Source organism: Rhinoderma darwinii, chromosome 1 (genome assembly GCF_050947455.1).
Source record: "Rhinoderma darwinii isolate aRhiDar2 chromosome 1, aRhiDar2.hap1, whole genome shotgun sequence".
Taxonomy (NCBI): Eukaryota; Metazoa; Chordata; class Amphibia; order Anura; family Rhinodermatidae; genus Rhinoderma; species Rhinoderma darwinii.
Window position 1 is genome coordinate 6,782,903 of NC_134687.1, and position 20,830 is coordinate 6,803,732.

General features: G+C 48.2%; 1 protein-coding gene across 1 annotated transcript in view; it reads left to right on the forward strand.

The window, feature by feature from the left end:
- Positions 1–393: 393 nt before the first annotated feature.
- The window catches only part of SIGLEC1 (sialic acid binding Ig like lectin 1), a 123,542-nt gene continuing 103,105 nt past the window's right edge, over positions 394–20,830 (forward strand). Inside the window, exons 1-2 of the mRNA XM_075855560.1 lie at positions 394–751; positions 7,650–7,741. The gene's annotated coding sequence lies outside the window, so the exon portion shown is untranslated. The remainder of the gene's footprint in view (positions 752–7,649; positions 7,742–20,830) is intronic.

The window sequence follows — 20,830 nt, forward strand, 5'->3', positions numbered from 1 at the left end:
CGGGTGGCTACATGTGTGCACCCATCATTACGGCAGCGTTGCTAGGTGACGTCAGTAAGGGTATGTGCACACACACTAATTACGTCCGTAATTGACGGACGTATTTCGGCCGCAAGTACCGGACCGAACACCCTGCAGGGAGCCGGGCTCCTAGCATCATATTTATGTACGATGCTAGGAGTCCCTGCCTCTCCGTGGAACTACTGTCCCGTACTGAAAACATGATTACAGTACGGGACAGTTGTCCTGCAGAGAGGCAGGGACTCCTAGCATCGTACATAAGTATGATGCTAGGAGCCCGGCTCCCTGCACTGTGTTCGGTCCGGTACTTGCGGCCGAAATACGTCCGTCATTTACGGACGTAATTAGTGTGTGTGCACATACACTAAATAGTCACTGTTCAGGGTGCTGAAAGAGTTAACTGATCGGCAGTAACTGTTTCAGTACCCTGGACAGTGACTACCGATCACAGTACCTGTAAAAAAAAAGACGTTCATACTTACCGAGAACTTTCTGCTTCCTCCAGTCCGGTCTCCTGGCCGTTGCCTTGGTGACGCGTCCCTCTCGACATCCGGCCCGACATTCCTTGATGACGATGCAGCCTTGTGAGCGCTGCAGCCAATCACAGGCTGCCGCGGCCTCTGCAGCCAATCACAGGCTGCAGAGGCCTCTGCAGCCAATCACAGGCTGCCGCGTCAGAAAAGGTCGGACTGGAGGAAGAAGAGGGACTCGTTAACAAGACAACGACCGGGTACGTATGAAATGCTTTTTATTTTATTTTTAATCAGCAGCCTCTTTTCTCTATCAGTGATTGATAGAGATAAGTGGCTGCCGATTTGTATAATGTTTTTGACCGGGTTCGGTCAAAACGGGTTCGGCCGAACCCGGTGAAGTTCGGATTCGCTGCGAACCGAACTTTACCGGAAGTTCGGACCGAAACCGGGTTCGGTTGTCCCGGTTCGCTCATCTCTAAAAATGATCATAGAACAAAAAGGTTAGACATATACATGACTGTGATAACAGCAAAGACTTGAAGACCACAAAAGGTGATATACAAAACCAAATTATGCTGATGCCAAATAATCTCCGTATGCATCAGGAAAGTGAGAACACAAAAAACAAAAATAAGAGATTTTTAGAGGAATTTAGACTCCTTAGAGAATTAATTGTGAAAAAATTGTATAGCAGAGCCAATCGGCCATTGTTTACTTAGAATGTTAATGTTGATATAATGCATATATCACAGATCTACAGGTCTTATTTATAGCCATGAGATAAAGTACTTAAGTGCCATAGACTCTACATTGTGCATAAATATCTTAATGGATTAAGAATGAATATATGTCACGTTGGGTTCGTGGATCCACAGGGCTGTACCGCCTTGGCGGTATGGCAGCTGGCCAACAGGGCGCAGGTTAAAGTCTATAGTTCGTATAGGGTACCTGTGGCAGCTCGGACAGTAGCAAGGCAGGCTCGGCTGGGACTAGGCAGCAGGCAGACGTCAGGCGTGGTGAAGCAGGACAGGCGTGGTATACAGCACAGCACGACTTTGGCTCAGCACGGCACTCGACCAGGATAGCACGGGATACAGGTAACAGGAACACTGGAAAACACTAGGAGACCATTGCATAGACAAACTTAGGGTACGACAACAACGCTCGGGCATAGAAGCAAGGGGCTGAACCCCTCTTATAGTCCAGGGCACTCATGGGCTGATAGTTCATTAAAGTCCTGTGCACCCTACAAGATCCGGCCGAGGTGAGTGGAAGCGAGCGCTGGCGTCTTCTGAGAAGGAGACTGGGGTCAGCGCTCGCCGACCCATGGCTGCGGCCGTCAGGGGGAGAGTGAACCTAACGGCCCGCAGCCACGGACATGACAGTATTCCCCTCTTACGCCCCCTCTTCTTGGGACCAGAGCGAGAGAGAAACTTCTTCAGAAGAGTGGGGGCATTGAGGTTCTCCTCTGGCTCCCAGGGCCTCTCTTCAGGACCAAACCCCATCCAATCCACCAAGTAAAAAGTCTTTCCTCTCACTCTCTTGGTGTCCAAGATCTCCTTAACCTCTAAGGTGTCTGAAGGGCCGCTGGAGGCAACAACAGGACAAGGAGTCTTGGTAAAGCGGCTCAGAACCATTGGTTTCAGGAGAGAAACATGGAAGGAGTTGGGGATCTTGAGGGTAGGAGGCAGCCGAAGCTTGTAGGCAACAGGGTTGAGAACTCAGCTCACGGAAGCAACTGCACCCAGTCATCATGCTGCTTGGAGATTAAGTGGCGTAGGTAGTTCTCCAAGATCTGATTGATCCTCTCGACCTGACCATTGGACTGAGGATGGTAGGCTGAGTAAAAGTCCAACTTTATACCTAGGAGTCTGCAGAGGACTCTCCAGAACTTTGAGGTGAACTGAACCCCCCCGATCAGACACAATATGCTGCGGCAAGCCATGCAGGCGGAAGATGTGTTGAATGAACAGCTTGGTCAGCTTAGGAGCAGAAGGAAGACCGGTCAGTGGAACGAAGTGGGCCATGTTTGAAAATCGATCCACCACCACCCAGGCAGTACTGCATCTGGCAGAGAGAGGCAGGTCAGTAATAAAGTCCATAGCTATATGCTGCCAGGGAGAATTGGGCACAGGTAATGGCTGGAGCAGGCCAGCAGGTCTGGAGTGAGTGACCTTATTGGCTGCACATACTGAACAGGAAGAAACAAAGTCCATAATGTCCTTTGGCAGAGTGGGCCAGCAGAAATTACGAGCAATCAGATCCCGGGTCTTACGGGTCCCCGCGTGACCTGCCAGTCTAGAGGAGTGTCCCCAGCCGAGGATTCTTCCACGGTCAGCCAGGCGCACAAACGTCCTCTCTGGAGGAATGTCCCAACTTGAAGGGGATTGACAGAGACAATGCAAGATGAATCAACAATGGTGTGTTCTGTCTCGAAAGACCTGGACAAGGCATCGGCCCTCACATTCATGTCGGCCGGGCGATAATGGAGCTCAAACTGGAACGTGGTTGTCACGAAGGGTTCGTGGACCCACTGGGCCATACCGCCTTGGCAGTATGGCAGCTGGCCAACAGGAAGCAGGTCAAAGTCTATAGTTCGCATAGGGTACCTGTGGTGGCTTGGACAGTAGCAAGGCTAGGCAGGAACTTGGCAACAGGTGGACGTCAGGTGTGCAGAAGCAGGTCAGGCGTAGAATACAACACGGCAACAGCAAGCACGACACTAGATCAGGATACAGGTTACAGGAACAGGAAACACTGGGAGCAGGAAACACTAGGGGGCCATTTGCAAGACAAACTAAGAATACAACAACAAATCTCAGTCACAGAGCTAGGGGGCTGGACCCCTCTTATAGTCCAGAGTACTCACGGGTCAAAGTTCAGGAACGAGGTGACAGTGCTGCATCGGGCAGAGAGAGGCAAGTCAGTAATAAAGTCCATAGCTATATGCTGCCAGGGAGCATCGGGCACCGGCAATGGCTGGAGCAGACCAGCGGGTCTGGAGTGAGCGACCTTGTTAGCTGCACACACAGAGCAGGAGAAAACAAAGTCCATAACATCTTTGGGCAGTGTGGGCCACCAGAAATGATGGGCAATCAAATCCCGGTTCTTCAGGATCCCCGCGTTACCTGCCAGTCTAGAGGTGTGCCCCCAACGGAGGACTCTCCTTCGGTCAGTCATGCGCACAAAAGTCCTCCCTGGAGGGATGTCCCCAACTTGCAGTGGATTGACTGAAACAATACAGGCCGGGTCGATAATGTTCTGGGGCATCTCCATAGTGTCTTCCGTCTCAAAAGACCTGGACAAGGCATTGACCCTCACATTCTTGTCAGCCGGGCGATAATGGAGCTCAAACTGGAACCTGGTAAAGAACAGTGACCACGTGGCCTGACGAGGATTCAGCCATTGGGCTGTCTGGAGGTAGGTGAGGTTCTTGTGGTCCGTAAAAATTAGGATGGTGTGAGCTGCGCCCTCTAGTAGATGTCTCCACTCCTCCAGGGCCAATTTGATGGCCAGTAACTCCCGATCCCCAATCGAGTAGTTGCGTTCTGCGGAAGAGAAGAGCTTAGAGAAATATCCACATACCCTAGACTTGCCCTTGGAACCTCTTTTGAACAGGAGTGCACCAGCACCGACAGAGGATGCGTCCACCTCCAACGAGAGCTGTAGGGAAACGTCTGGATGATGGAGGATAGAAGCTGACGTGAAGGCACTCTTCAGGGTATTGAATGCGGACTCTGCCTCAGGAGTCCACACGTTGGCGTTCATGCCCTTCTTGGTGAGGTTAGAGATAGGAGATGTTAGTGAAGAGAAGTTTGGGATGAACTGTCGGTAAAAATTGGCGAATCCCAGAAAGCGCTATATGGCCCTCAAGCCTTGAGGACGTGGCCATTCCAGGACGGACTTTACCTTTTCAGGATCCATCTTGAGACCTCTATTCGATATGATGTAGCCCAGGAAGGGTAGAGCATCTCTCTCATATATGCACTTCTACAATTTGGCGTACAGATGATTCTCCCTTAACCGCAGCAAGACTTGATGGGTATGTTTCTGATGAGTCATAGGATCTGGAGAAAAAATTAAGATGTCATCAAGCTAGACCACAACACAAACATAGAGGAGGTCACGGAAAATGTCATTCACAAACTGCTAGAAGACCGCGGGAGCATTACACAGGCCGAAGGGCATTACTAGATATTCATAGTGTCTGTCCCGGGTGTTAAATGCAGTCTTCCATTCGTCACCTTGGCGAATCCGGATTAGGTTGTAAGCCCCCCGCAGGTCTAACTTGGAAAAAATCTTGGCACCACGTATACGGTCAAATAATTCTGAGATCAATGGCAATGGATACTTATTTTTCACAGTGATCTGGTTGAGACCCCGGTAGTCAATACAGGAACCATCTTTCTTTTTGACGAAGAAGAACTCGGCTCCTGCTGGGGAGGAAGACTTGTATATGAAGCCCCGCTCCAAGTTCTTTCTAACATAGGCGGACATAGACAGAGTCTCTGGCAGAGAGAGAGGATATACCCTGCCACGGGGAAGAGAGGCACCAGGAACCAGCTCAATAGGACAGTCATACACCCGATGTGGGGGCAGTGTCTCCGCCTCTTTCTTGCTGAAGACGTCCGCAAATGAAGTAAAATTACTCGGCAATCCTGCCAGTGACTGAGGCAGAGGAGACTGAGCCAAACTAATCTGTCCCAGGCAACGATTGTGACACTCGGGGCCCCACTGGAGAACCTCTCCAGAGTTCCAGTCCAGGAATGGGGCATGCAATCGGAGCCAAGGCAGGCCCAGCAACACAGGATCAACGGCTCTGGGTAGAACATAGAACGACAGCAGTTCGAAGTGGAGAGCCCCTACTTGGAACATCAGTGGTTTGGTCACAGCAATAACTGGGTCAGGCAGGGATAGACCATCCACTGAAGCAATTGGCAACGGGCTCTCCATAGGGGTGGTAGGCAACTGAAGAAGGTCCACCAGGTCTCTACGGATGAAATTAGCAGCGGATCCAGAGTCCAGATACGCAGAGACCTGATGCATTCTCTCGCCGGGCACTATGGTCGCTGGTATGGACAATTTGGACGAAAGTCCTTTTTTACCCAGAGTTGTCACTCCTAGCAACCCTAGGCTTTGGGTCTTTTAGGGGCACAGGCGCAGAAGATGGCCACCGAGGCCGCAATAAAGACAAAGTCCCGAAGTGCGTCTGCGTTGTCTCTCCTGGGTGGATAGCTTACCCCGGTCCATCATCACAGACTCCTTAGGAGGATCGACATCTGAGAACAGCAGGGGTTGCTGCAAAGTAGGTACTAGACTAGGAGGGTCTCCCTCCCGACGAACCTCTTGGAGGCGTTCTCGGATCCGCATATCAATCCGGGCGGACAGAAGTAGATGGTAGGTCTCGAGCGGCAAGTTCATCCTTAATTTTAGGAGACAGTGCATTCCAAAATGCAGCTACCAGGGCCTCATTGTTGCATAACAGTTCTCCCGCCAAGGTGCGGAAGTGGATGGCATATTCACTCACGAAGGTGTCTCCTTGGCGTAGTTTAATCAAGGCAGCCGCTGCAGATGAGACCCATCCAGGCTCCTCAAACACCATTCGAAAAGTCCAGAGAAAAGCCTGGAAGTCACGGGTCTCAGGTCCTTGTCTCTCACAGATAGGGTTCGCCCATGCAAGAGCCTTGCCACTGAGGAGAGAGATGATGAAAGCGACCCTTGCGCCATCAGACAAAAATGTCCTAAAATACAGGCTGAAATGGATCTGGCACTGGTTCAAAAATCCACGACAGGTACCTGCGTCTCCATCATAGCGGTCAGAAAGTGGCAAAGAAAAACGCGGGTCGACACTGCCAGGAGGTGTAGTCTGAGGATTAACACTGCCAGGAGGTGTAGTAGGAGGAACGGCAGCTTGTGCCTCCTGCCGACGTGCGATAATGTTCAACGCCTGGAGGAGTTGGTCCTGTCGAGACCGGAGGTCTAGCATATCCGCCCGCATCTCTTGTGACGTCGTCATGGTCTTGAATCGACCAGCGGGGTCCATGGCCTGAGCGTACTGTTACGTAGGGTTCGTGGACCCACTGGGCCGTACCGCCTTGGCGGTAAGGCAGCTGGCCAACAGGGCGCAGGTTAAAGTCTATAGTTCGTATAGCGTACCTGTGGCAGCTCGGACAGTAGCAAGACAGGCTCAGCTGGGACTAGGCAGCAGGCAGACGTCAGGCATATTGAAGCAGGACAGGCGTGGTATACAGCACAGCACGACTTTGGCTCAGCACGGCACTCGACCAGGATAGCACAGGATTCAGGTACAGGAACACTGGAAAACACTAGGAGACCATCGCATAGACAAACTTAGGGTACGACAACAATGCTCAGGCATAGATGCAAGTGCTGAACCCTTCTTATAGTCCAGGGCACTCATGGGCTGATAGTTCATTAAAGTCCGGTGCGTGCGCTGCCCCTTTAAGAGCGGGCACGAGCGTGCGCGTGCGCATCCTACGGGATCTGGCCGAGGTGAGTGGAAGCGAGCGCTGGCGTCTCCTAAGGAGGAGACTGGGGCCAGCGCTCGCTGACCTATGGCTGCGGCCGTCAGGGGGAGAGTGAACCTGACAGCCCGCAGCCACGGACATGACAATATACAAGTAAGACAATAAAGATGAGAATGATACAAACAGGCAAAGATTAATAGTACTACAATAATACAACAGTAGCCCCTGAATATATAAGTTATAATTTGTGGATTCTTCTGAATATCGACATTCCAATGGATATCCACATCCCATAGATGGAAAGAGAACGGTACATCTATAAATAATACTAAAATAATAACATAATTAAAATCAAAATACAAATTACAGCCCTCAGCCATAAAAGAAGATATTATAGAAAGGCATTAAACCCAACATTTTCATTATGTCCCCGTGGTGTTAGAGTACCCAGTTTGTGGATCCATCTACTATTTGGGCTAGTCTCTTTCCTCCATTGCCCCCTCTGGATCCCAAGTGCAGCATATCTATTACTCTGAATTTAAGTTGTTTTGACTTGCACCCATGGAACATTTTAAAGTGTTTGGGCAGAGTTTTAAGTTTGAGAAGGTCCTTTTTTCCTTTGGCATTTTCTATATCTCTTATATGTTCCCGCACTCTTTTTTCTAAGCTCCCTTGTGGTGAGACGCCTCCTGAGGATTACTATGAGAAATGCGCGTCGAGGCGCAGCACACGCTTAACACAAATATCATCTAAGGATAAGTAAGTTGTATTATATGGATGCTGTTATACTTATATAAAAAAACATTTAATCAGCAGACTATGTACAATGTATTAGGGCCTACCACTATAATAGTGATATATTTATCCCTGCAGTTCATTGAGTGTTTCTTTTTTTATGCAGGGACTATGCTTTTTTTCCAAGCAAAGACATGGTTGGTTGTTCAGCGTTGAGTAACACCCAAAACTTGCTAGCATTCTGACACAGACCTATATTATCACTATAAAGCCTGCCACATGTTATATAGATATCATACATGATTTCCTTAGTCCAGTAAAATATAATAAGCGATGCTAATTGTTGATACCATTGTCCTTTGATATATTCTGCATTAAATGTTTATCTTCATGGTATGTAAACATTTATATTTTTAACATGAGAATTTAATAAAGTATTTATACAATTTTAATCATATATGGTTATCATTTTGGTTTCAAGCTCCTAATGTGTTTGGTTTTTCGTTTAGTATACCTGAGGAGTATAAACCGCATTAAACAGTGGTATGGACTTTAAATGAGTATATTCCCTAGTGGTGGAGTAGCGGACTTGTGATAACGTGTGATAACAAGCAGAGCTGCAGTGTAAAGTTTGGGGAGGGACAGAGCTATAGCCTGAGCCGAGACACATTAACAGACATTTCTGCTAAGTTGGAGTAAGGAAACTTAACTAAAAAGTAGATAAGTAAATAAGTCTGAAAATGGTAATGGGGAGTTGGTCACAGGGGATCAAGAGAAGGCAGAGTTACTAAATGGGTTCTTTAGCTCTGTATATACAACTTAAGAAAGAACAGCTGATGTAGCCGGTGCCAGTGCTGTTAATATATCAGTTGATATACTGAATTGGATGAATGTAGAGATGGTCCAAGCTAAATTAAATAAAATAAATGTGCACAAGGCCCCGGGACCAGATGGGTTACACCCTAGAATTCTCAAAGAGCTTAGTTCAGTTATTTCTGTCCCACTTTTCATAATATTCAAAGAATCTCTAGTGACTGGAATAGTGCCAAGGGACTGGCGCAGGGCAAATATGGTGCCTATTTTCAAAAAGGGATATAGGTCTTTCCTGGGTAATTATAGACCAGTAAGCTTAACATCCATCGTGGGGGAAAATGTTTGAGGGGCTATTGAGGGACTATATTCAGAATTATGTGACAAAAAATAGTATTATAAGTGACAGCCAGCACGGTTTTACTAAGGACAGAAGTTGTCAAACTAACCTAATCTGTTTTTATGAAGAGATGAGCAGAAGCCTAGACAGAGGGGCCGCTGTGGATTTAGTGTTTTTGGACTTTGCAAAGGCATTTGACACTGTCCCCCATAGATTAAGGATTATAGGTTTAGAAAATAAAGTTTGTAATTGCATTGAGAATTGGCTCAAGGACCGTATCCAGAGAGTTGTGGTCAATGATTCCTACTCTGAATGGTCCCCGGTAATAAGTGGTGTACCCCAGGGTTCAGTGCTGGGACCACTATTATTCAACTTATTTATTAATGACATAGAGGATGGGATTAATAGCACTATTTCTATTTTTGCAGATGACACCAAGCTATGTAATATAGTTCAGTCTATGGAAGATGTTCGTGAATTGCAAGCAGATTTAAACAAACTAAGTGTTTAGGCATCCACTTGGCAGATGAAGTTTAATGTAGATAAATGTAAAGTTATGCATCTGGGTACCAACAACCTACATGCATCATATGTCCTAGGGGGAGCTACACTGGCGGATTCACTTGTTGATAAGGATCTGGGTGTACTTGTAAATCATAATCTAAATAACAGCATGCAGTGTCAATCAGCTGCTTCAAAGGCCAGCAGGATATTGTCGTGTATTAAAAGAGGCATGGACTCGCGGGACAGGGATGTAATATTACCACTTTACAAAGCATTAGTGAGGCCTCATCTAGAATATGCAGTTTAGTCCTGGGCTCCAGTTCATAGAAAGGATGCCCTGGAGTTGGAAAAAATACAAAGAAGAGCAACGAAGCTAATTAGGGGCATGGAGAATTTAAGTTATGAGGAAAGATTAAAATAATTAAACCTATTTAGCCTTGAAAAAAGACGACTAAGGGGGGGACATGATTAATTTATATAAATATATTAATTGCACATACAAAAAATATGGTGAAATCCTGTTCCATGTAAAACCCCCTCAAAAAACAAGGGGGCACTCCCTCCGTCTGGAGAAAAAAATGTTCAACCTGCATAGTCGACAAGCCTTCTTTACTGTGAGAACTGTGAATCTATGGAATAGCTGAGCGCAGGAGCCGTCACAGCAGGGACAGTAGATGGATTTAAAAAAGGGTTAGATAATTTCCTAGAACAAAAAAGTATTAGCTCCTATGTGTAGAAATTTTTTCCTTCCCTTTTCCCGTCCCTTGGTTGAACTTGATGGACATGTGTCTTTTTTCAGCCGTACTAACTATGTAACTATGTAACTATGTAACTTGAACAACCCGGCTTTTAAGGCAATGCTCTATGAGCTAAATACATCAGCAGTAACTGTGGACATGTCTCTTTATTCACATAAAATCAGGAAGTCCCATTTAAGGGGTTGTCTCATCAACCTGTCCAATTAGGGCATATGGACATCATAGAGGAGAATCCCCCATTATGAGCCAGAATGGGGATCCGCTAAGCTCTAATCGACATGGCCCAACCGTGTATTACATGGTAAGCCTTAAAGGGGTTGTCTACTAACGGACAACCGGGGACCTATCCACCGTATCCCGCACCGGTCAGCCGCTCCAGCACAGGACGTCTATGCCGGAAGCAGATAGCTCCGGTCACAGAATAGCGGCCGGGCTGCAGTACTTCAAGTGAATAGAAGCAGAGCTGAAGTTCTATGCAATGTACGGAGCCAACTGGTACCAGCTCCATACATTGCATACTGTGAAATTACATCCGGTGCCCGCAGGCAGCCAGAGCAGCTGATCGGTGCAGGGTTCAGGTGTCGGACCACCGTAGATCATATACTGATGACCTATCTGGTGGATAGGGCATCAGTTGTCCGGTAGTGGAAATTCCTTGAATTTGGACTTTATATCCGAGTTCTCCTCTTTCCAGGGACTCTTCGCTGACACCACTTGTAACACATGAATAAGTGATTCTTCTTAATACATGAATATCTAAATAGTCTGATTAACCTGTGACTATCGAATAGCTTCATTGTGTATTTATATGTTCAGTGGGGCTGCAGGCAGTATTTTGGGGGTTAATAATGCAGTTTGATCCAGTGAGAGAGCTGGCAAGCAGGATGTTGGGTTAGTACTCCTCTATCACTGTATGGTCACGGTGTTCACTGTGGCAGGGCCCGTCTCCACCAGACCTCCAACACTCCTAGGGCTGGCACAGTGATGAGGGGGTTGTACTTAGATGATGGTGGTAGATGTTCCACCCTGGGTAGTGTCTCCTGGCTGGTAGAAGGTGGGGTGCCCTTGGTGTTATAGTGCTGAATAATATGCAGACGACTGAGGTGCAATTGAACAGATAACTCACAGTTTTTTTTACTTGTCAGGAAATAGCAGAATACTTAGAAGGTGGAGGTGCACGATCTTACAAGGCAGTCTACCAACAATGGGCAGGCTGAGCTGGAGCAAGGATTCCCAAATTTCAAGTTTTCTCTTGACTGCAGCAATTTCTCTAATGTAATTTCTCAAGTAGTGATTCTTCTAGCATGCAGCTCCCAAATGAAGGAGCACAAATATCTTGTATTTTCTGCAATTCCTGTCAGTGAGGTGCAGATATTCAAAGAGATGAAGCAACGTCAGCCGCCAATATTGCTAAGGAGTTTTTTGGCACTGATTTTGATGCAGAAATCGGGAAGTGAAGGCGCTTTTTTCCATTGCGACTTTTATCCGCTGGTGGGAAAAAAAAGCACCATGTACTTTCTTGCCGAGGTAACGCCTATGACTTCCCATTGTAATCAATGGGAGGCAGTGAAAGCTTTTGTTGCTGCATTTTTTGCCCATGGCCCTCAATGGCCGTGGGCAAAAAGAATGCTGTGAAAACCACGGCAAAAAAGTGCAGGCATGTCAAAACATTTTCTGCTTGCAAATTCCTCCTAGGGCCCTATCCACATGACAGGGATACTCGGCCGTGTGACGGACGGTTATTTAACAGCCGTCAGGCGGCTGCAGTAAGAACAATAGACCCCAAATGGGGCTATTCACATGGCCGACTTTTTGCCGACTCGGCAAACCGGACGTCAAAAAATGGAACATGCCTTATTTTGAGCCGTTCTCCCGTTTGCACGGCTCCCATAGAAGTCTATGGGGCCATGTAAAGCACAGCTGTCACTTGGATGTGATACGAGTGACGGTATAATGGCGGAAGGAGGTGAAGGGAACAAGTGAGCCCTAATCTACCCACCGCCCTGTCCCTGCCTACTTGCAACGACCCGCCCTAGGCGACAGGGTACAACTTGGCGGCGGTCCCTACGCTGACTAAGTGCAAGGGGATACAAACAGGGAACAAGCAAGGGAAGGGGCAGTAGCCCACGGAACACCGTGAGGGAACAGAGTGGTGAACGAGCAGTCACGATCAGGATGTAATGAAGTATACAAACGCAGAGCACAGAGCAGGAAGCAAGCCGGGGGCAGAGCGAAGCAGGATAAGCGGGAACTGAAGCAAGGCAGAAGCACGGCAGAAGCAGGCTGGAGCAAGGCAGCAGTGGGGCCAGGAAACCAAGAAGAATCACAAGCAATGAGGAAGAGAAAACGGCAGGTATAAATGGACAGGGGGCGGAGCTAACTCCGACTGACCAGGCCGCGATAGGCTCTCCCACTCCTGAGCCTGCCACCCTGATTGGTGGGAGCGGGTGTCAGTCTAAGAGGTCTGGCCTCAGGTGTCGATTGATTAATCCTGGGAGTATCCACAGACGTAGTGCCTGGCAGATCCTTTACAGACGGCCATGCTTTCTGCCGTTCGCTCTCTCCTCCTCCTCACAGTACAAAGTGCATGTGAGAAGTAGGAGATTTTTTTGCTGCCACAGCCCCATTGTAAATGGCACCCCCCAGTAGATCCCCCCCATCTGTAGATAGCGCCACTGTAGCTTTGTACAGGAAGGGGGTGCCATTTACAGGGCCATCTAAGGGGGTGTTATGTACAAGGGGGCTTTGTGACACTACATACAGGGGCGCTGTGTGGTAATATCTACAGAGGGCACTGTGGCAATATCTACAGAAAACAGTGTGTGACATTATCTACAGAGGGAAGTGTGTGGCATTAGCTACAGGGAGCAGTGCGTGGTAATATCTACAGGGAGCAGTGTGTGGTAATATCTACAGGGAGCAGTGTGTGGTAATATCTACAGGGAGCAGTGTGTGGCAAAATCTACAGGAGCAGTGTGTGGTAATATCTACAGGGTGTAGTGTGTGGTAACATCTACAAGGAGCAATGTGTGTGGTAATCTCTACAGGGAGCAATGTGTGGTAATACCTATAGGGGCAGTGTAATGATGGGGGTGGGGAGACAGACAAGTGAGCCCTAATCTACCCGCCACTCAGTCCCTGCCTACTTGCAACGACCCGCCCTAGGCGATGGGGTACAACTGGGCGACGGTCCCTACGCTCAATAAGTGCACGACACACAAACAGACAAGGGTACGCAGAGCTAGGGGGAGAAAGGGGCAGTTGCCCACGGAAACATCGTGAGCAACAAGAGAAGTGAACAAGCCGAGTCAAACCAGGAGAGTACGAGGTACCAAACGCAGAGCAGGAGAGTAGTCAGCAAGCCGGGGTCAATATGAAGCAAGGACAATAGTACAAGAAGCTGCAGCAGAGCCAGGAAACCAAACGAGAAAAATCACACGCAAAGGAGGAACAGGAAAGGCAGGTATAAATAGACAGAGGGCGGGAGCTAGCTCCGTCTGGCCAGGCTGTGATAGGCTCTCCCACTCCTAAGCCTGCCATCCTGAGTGGTGGAAGATGGAGTCAGTCTCACAGACATAGAAGCAGGTGCAGACTGATTATCTATGGGCGTTAACCCCGAAGCTGTGCCTGGCAGATCCTTTACAGTACCCCCCTTTTATGAGGGGCCACCGGACCCTTTCTAAGTGGACCTGGTTTACTGGGGAAACGAAGGTGAAATCTCCTGACCAATATCCCAGCGTGAACATCCCGAGCGGGTACCCAAGTCCTCTCCTCAGGCCCGTATCCTCTCCAATGGACCAGGTACTGGAGGGATCCTTGGACCATCCTGCTGTCCACAATCTTGGCCACCTCGAATTCTGCCCCCTCAGGGGTGAGAACAGGGACCGGAGGTTTCCTCGAGGGAGCCAAGGACGGGAAGCAGCGTTTAAGGAGGGAGGCATGGAACACGTCGTGTACTTGTAAAGATGGGGGCAACTCCAATCGGAAGGAGACAGGATTGAGGACTTAAATGACCTTGTACGGCCCTATAAACCGGGGAGCAAACTTCTTGGACGGGACCTTAAGGCGCAAATTTTTAGACGATAGCCACACCAGATCCCCGACCATAAACAAGGGGTTAGCAGAACGTTTTCTATCTGCCTGAGTTTTTTGTATGCTCTGGGACTGTGCACAGTTCTCGATGAACGACCTCTACCTCGGGATTGTTGGAGCTACCAGGTGAAATGGAAGAGAACCCGTGGATTAAACCCAAAATTACAGAAAAAGGGGGAGACGCCTGACGAGTTACTGACCCGGTTATTAAGGGAAAATTCGGCGAGGGGAATGAATGAGACCCAATCATATTGACAGTCAGAGATAAAACACCTTAAATATTGATCTAGAGACTGATTAGTCCTCTCAGTTTGCCCATTAGTTTCAGGATGCAAGGCAGAGGAGAAGGACAGATCAATCTCCAACTTTTTACAGAAGGCTCTCCAAAACAATGAAACAAATTGTACCCCTCTATCAGAAACAATATTGACAGGGACCCCATGGAGACGCAGGATGTGTTTGACAAACAAGGTAGCTAACGTCTTAGCATTGGGTAGTTTCTTGAGGGGCACAAAATGGCACATCTTACTGAAGCGGTCTACTACAACCCACACCACCGACTTGCCTTGAGATGGAGGCAAATTGGTGATAAAATCCATGGAGATATGGGTCCAAGGTCTCTGGGGAATGGGCAAAGAACATAGTAAGCCCACTGGTCGGGACCTGGGAGTCTTGGACCTAGCACAAACTTCACAAGCTGCAACATAGGCCTTAACGTCTTTAGGCAACCCAGGCCACCAATAGTTTCTGGCAATGAGGTACTTGGTACCTAGGATGCCTGGATGGCCAGATAGTGCAGAGTCATGATTTTCCCTAAGTACCCTTAGCCGGAATTGCAGGGGAACAAACAGCTTGTTCTCAGGAAGGCTCCCGGGAGCTGAACCTTGATCAGCCGCAATTTCAGAGACTAAATCAGAATCAATAGCGGAAATGATTATACCCGGAGGCAAAATACAAGCAGGATCTTCCTCCGAAGGAGGGCTGGCCATGAAGCTACGGGACATTGCATCAGCCTTAACATTTTTAGACCCAGCCCTATAGGTAACCACAAAGTTGAATCTGGTAAAAAATAACGCCCATCGAGCTTATCTCGGGTTTAGCCTCCGGGCAGATTCTAGGAAACCAGATTCTTGTGGTCGGTAAGGACCGTTACCTGGTGCCTAGCCCCCTCCAGGAAGTGGCGCCACTCTTCAAATGCCCATTTAATGGCTAAGAGTTCGCGGTTGCCAATATCATAATTACTCTCAGTGGGTGAAAACTTCCTGGAGAAGTAAGCACAGGGACGGAGATGGGTGAGGGACCTGGTACCCTGGGACAAGACAGCCCCCACTCCCACCTCGGACGCGTCAACCTCCACGATAAATGGCTCCATTTGGTTGGGCTGAACCAGCACCGGGGCCGAGATAAAGCACTTCTTAAGGACCTCAAATGCCTGGACAGCCTCAGGAGGCCAGTGGAGGAGATCAGCACCTTTGCGAGTCGGATCCGTAAGAGGCTTAGCGATGACCAAGAAGTTAGAAATAAACCTCCTGTAATAATTAGCGAACCCCAGGAAGCACTGTAACGCCTTCAGGGAGGCAGGTTGGACCCATTCCGCCACAGCCTGGACCTTGGCAGGGTCCATGCGGAATTCATGAGGAGTGAGGATTTGGCCCAAAAATTGTATCTCCTGCACCCCAAACACACATTTTTCGGTCTTCGCAAACAGTTTGTTTTCTCGAAGGACCTGGAGCATCTTCCTGACATGCTCAATGTGGGAGGACCAGTCCTTGGAAAACACAAGTATGTCATCAAGGTACACTACAAGAAATACCCCCAGGTAGTCTCTTAAAATCTCATTTATGAAATTCTGGAAGACCACGGGAGCATTACACAACCCAAAGGGCATGACGAGGTATTCGAAATGACCTTCGGGCGTGTTAAACGCAGTCTTCCACTCATCCCCCTCTTTGATGCGGATAAGGTTATACGCCCCCCGTAGATCAAACTTAGAGAGCCATTGGGCCCCCTGAACCTGATTAAAGAGATCAGGAATGAGAGGAAGGGGATTCTGGTTCCTTACAGTGACCTTATTCAAGCTTCGGTAGTCAATGCATGGCCTAAGACCACCATCCTTCTTCCCTACGAAGAAAAAGCCAGCACCTACCGGAGAAGTAGAGGGGCGAATGTAACCCTTGGCCAGGCATTCCTGGATATACCCTCTCATGGCTTCACGTTCGGGACAAGAGAGATTAAATATCCTACCCTTAGGGAGCTTAGCTCCTGGTACCAAATTGATTGCGCAATCATATTCTCTATGAGGCAGTAACACTTCGGAGGCCTCCTTAGAGAAAACATCGGCGTGTTCACCTCCTCAGGGGGAGAAATAGAATTAACAGAAAAACATGACGTCAAGCATTCATTACCCCACTTGGTAAGGTCCCCAGAATTCCAGTCAAACGTGGGATTATACAACTGCAACCAGGGAAGGCCTAAAACCAAATCGGACGATAATCCCTGCATTAACAGTACAGAGCACTGCTCCAAATGCATGGAGCCAACAAGGAGTTCAAAAACAGGGGTATGCTGTGTAAAATAACCATTAGCAAGAGGAGTGGAGTCGATACCCACTACCGGAAAAGGTTTAGGCAAATCAATCAAAGGCATAGCTAGAGACATAGCAAATTCCACAGACATGATATTAGCAGACGACCCTGAATTCACAAAGGCACTGCCGGTAGCAGACCTACCACCAAAAGAGACCTGAAAGGGAAGCAAGATTTTATTACGTTTCATATTTAAGGGAAATACCTGTGTGCCCAAGTGACCTCCCCGATGATCACTTAGGCGCGGAAGTTCTCCGGCTTCATTCTTACGCTTAGGACAGTTGTTCACTTGATGCTTGTCATCCCCACAGTAGAAGCAGAGACCATTCTTCCTGCGGAATTCTCTACATTGTTGGGGGGACACGGAGGCCCCGAGTTGCATAGGTACCTCCGAGTCTTCCGTGGAAGAACGAAGCAACGGAACCTCGGGAGGCATCATGGGGGAGTCAGAGGAGAAAACATTAAGACGTTCAAGTCGTCGTTCCCTGAGACGTCAGTCAAGTCGTACCGCTAAAGCCATAACCTGGTCTAGGGAGTCAGAAGAGGGATAGCTAACTAGCAAGTCTTTCAGGGCGTTCGACAGACCCAACCTAAACTGGCACCTTAAGGCAGGGTCATTCCACCGAGAAGCTACGCACCACTTCCTAAAGTCAGAGCAATATTCCTCAACAGGTCTCTTACCCTGACGTAAGGTCACCAGCTGACTCTCGGCAAAAGCAGTCTTGTCAGTCTCGTCATAGATGAGTCCAAGAGCAGAAAAGAAAAGATCAACGGAGGAAAGTTCAGGGGCGTCAGGAGCCAAGGAGAAGGCCCATTCTTGGGGCCCTTCCTGGAGCCGGGACATAATTATACCCACCCGCTGGCTCTCAGAACCTGAGGAGTGGGGCTTTAAACGAAAATAGAGCCTACAACTCTCCCGAAAGGAGAGAAAAGTCTTCCGGTCCCCTGAGAACCGGTCGGGAAACTTGAGGTGGGGTTAAAGAGGTGAGGTGAGGGGGACTAGCATGGTAGCATCAGGCTGGTTGACCCTCTGAGCCAGGGCCTGGACCTGTAGGGAGAGACCCTGCATTTGCTGAGCCAGGGTCTCAAGGGGGTCCATAGTGGTGTCAGTGACCAGGGTAGACTAGGTATGGGCTTGTGATTACGTAATGACGGGGGTGGGGAGACAGACAAGTGAGCCCTAATCTACCCGCCACTCAGTCCCTGCCACTTGCAACGACCCGCCCTAGGCGACGGGGTACAACTGGGCGACGGTCCCTACGCTCAATAAGTGCACGACAGACAAACATACAAGGGTACGTAGAGCTAGGGGGAGAAAGGGGCAGTTGCCCACGGAAACACCGTGAGCAACAAGAGAAGTGAACAAGCCGAGTCAAACCAGGAGAGTACAAGGTACCAAACGCAGAGCAGGAGAGTAGTCAGCAAGCCGGGGTCAATATGAAGCAAGGACAATAGTACAAGAAGCTGCAGCAGGGCCAGGAAACCAAACGAGAAGAATCACAAGCAAAGGAGGAACAGGAAAGGCAGGTATAAATAGACAGAGGGCGGGAGCTAGCTCCGTCTGGCCAGGCTGTGATAGGCTCTCCCACTCCTAAGCCTGCCATCCTGAGTGGTGGAAGATGGAGTCAGTCTCACAGACATAGAAGCAGGTGCAGACTGATTATCTATGGGCGTTAACCCCGAAGCTGTGCCTGGCAGATCCTTTACAGTCAGTGTGTGATATTATCTACAGGGAGCAGTGTGTTTGGTAATATCTACAGTGAGCAGTGTTTGCTAATATCTACAGGGAGCAGTGTGTGTGGTAATATCTACAGGGAGCAGTGTGTGGCATTATCTACAGGGACCAATGTGTGGTAAAATCTTCAGGGAGCAGTGTGTGGTAATATCTACAGGGAGCAGTGTGTGGCATTGTCTACAGGGAGCATTGTGTGTGGCAATATCTACAGGGAGCAGTGCGTGTGGTAATATCTACAGGGGACAGTGTGTGTGGTAATATCTACAGGGAGCAGTGTGCGTGGTAATATATACAGGGGGCAGTGTGTGTGGTAATATCTATAGGGAGCAGTGTGTGGTAATATCTACAGGGAGCAGTGTATGGTAATATCTACAGGGAGCAGTGTGTGTGGTAATATCTACAGGGAGCAGTGTGTGTGGTAAGATCTACAGGGAGCAGTGTGTGTGGTAAGATCTACAGGGAGCAGTGTGTGTGTGGTAAGATCTACAGGGAGCAGTGTGTGTGGTAAGATCTACAGGGAGCAGTGTGTGTGGTAAGATCTACAGGGAGTAGTGTGTGTGGTAAGATCTACAGGGACCATTGTGTGTGGTAAGATCTACAGGGAGCAGTGTGTGTGGTAAGATCTACAGGGAGCAGTGTGTGTGTTATTATCTACAGGGATCAGTGTGTGGTAGTATCTACAGGGGGCAGTGTGTGTGGTAATATCTACATGGAGCAGTGTATGGTAATATCTACAGGGAGCAGTGTGTGTGGTAATATCTACAGGGAGCAGTGTGTGTGGTAAGATCTACAGGGAGCAGTGTGTGTGGTAAGATCTACAGGGAGCAGTGTGTGTGTGTGGTAAGATCTACAGGGAGCAGTGTGTGTGGTAAGATCTACAGGGAGCAGTGTGTGTGGTAAGATCTACAGGGAGTAGTGTGTGTGGTAAGATCTACAGGGAGCAATGTGTGTGGTAAGATCTACAGGGAGCAGTGTGTGTGGTAAGATCTACAGGGAGTAGTGTGTGTGGTAAGATCTACAGGGAGCATTGTGTGTGGTAAGATCTACAGGGAGCAGTGTGTGTGGTAAGATCTACAGAGAGCAGTGTGTGTGTTATTATCTACAGGGATCAGTGTGTGGTAGTATCTACAGGAAGCAGTCTGTGTGGTAATATCTACAGGGAGTAGTCTGTGCGGTAATATCTACAGGGAGCAGTGTGTGGTAATATCTACAGGGAGCAGTGTGTGTGGTAATATCTACAGGGAGCAGTGTGTGTGGTAATATCTACAGGGGGCAGTGTGTGTGATAATATCTACAGGGAGCAGTGTGTGGCATTATCTACAGGGACCAGTGTGTGGTAATATCTACAGGGAGCAGTGTGTGGTAATATCTACAGGGAGCAGTGTGTGTGATAATATCTACAGGGAGCAGTGTAAGCACTACTTGAAAATGCCGTCATAGAGGAGGTGAAACGTTGTGGTTCTATGTTGGATGAATAAATTCACTTTATTTGAGTGCTGCTTCACGTTCTTTTTTTGGATATCCAACACATAAGGAGAGGTCACTCCTTTATCTTTGAAGCTCTACACCAGCCTAGTCAGGCATTTGTTCACAGTGCTGCTCCAATCCTTTGCTTTTTTTCTACAGGGAGCAGTATGTGTGGTAATATCTACAGGGAGCAGTGTGTGGTAATATCTACAGGGAGCAGTGTGTGGTAATATCTATAGGGAGCAATGTGTGGTAATATGTACAGGGAGCAGTGTGTGGTAATATCTACAGGGGGCAGTGTGTGTGGTAATATCTACAGGGAGCAGTGTGTATGGTAATATCTACAGGGAGCAGTGTGTATGGTAAGATCTACAGGGAGCAGTGTATGGTAATATCTACAGGGAGCAGTGTGTGTGGTAATATCTACAGGGAGCAGTGTGTGTGGTAAGATCTACAGGGAGCAGTGTGTGTGGTAATATCTACAGGGAGCAGTTTGTGTGGTAATATCTACAGGGAGCAGTGTGTGTGGTAATATCTACAGGGACCAGTGTGTGTGGTAAGATCTACAGGGGGCAGTGTGTGTGGTAATGTCAGGGATCATTACCATGTATATTGTTTGAAAAATATTATCCTTACATATATATATATATATATATATATATATATATATATATATATATATATATATTCAGTATATTACACAAAGAGATTGGATTCATGGAGCACAAAGAGCCTGCATAACACGCCTCTGGAAGACACCGCCCCCTGGAATGCAAAGAGGAGTGTGCAGAAGAATGTAAAGGAAAACTTACAGCTGAGGAG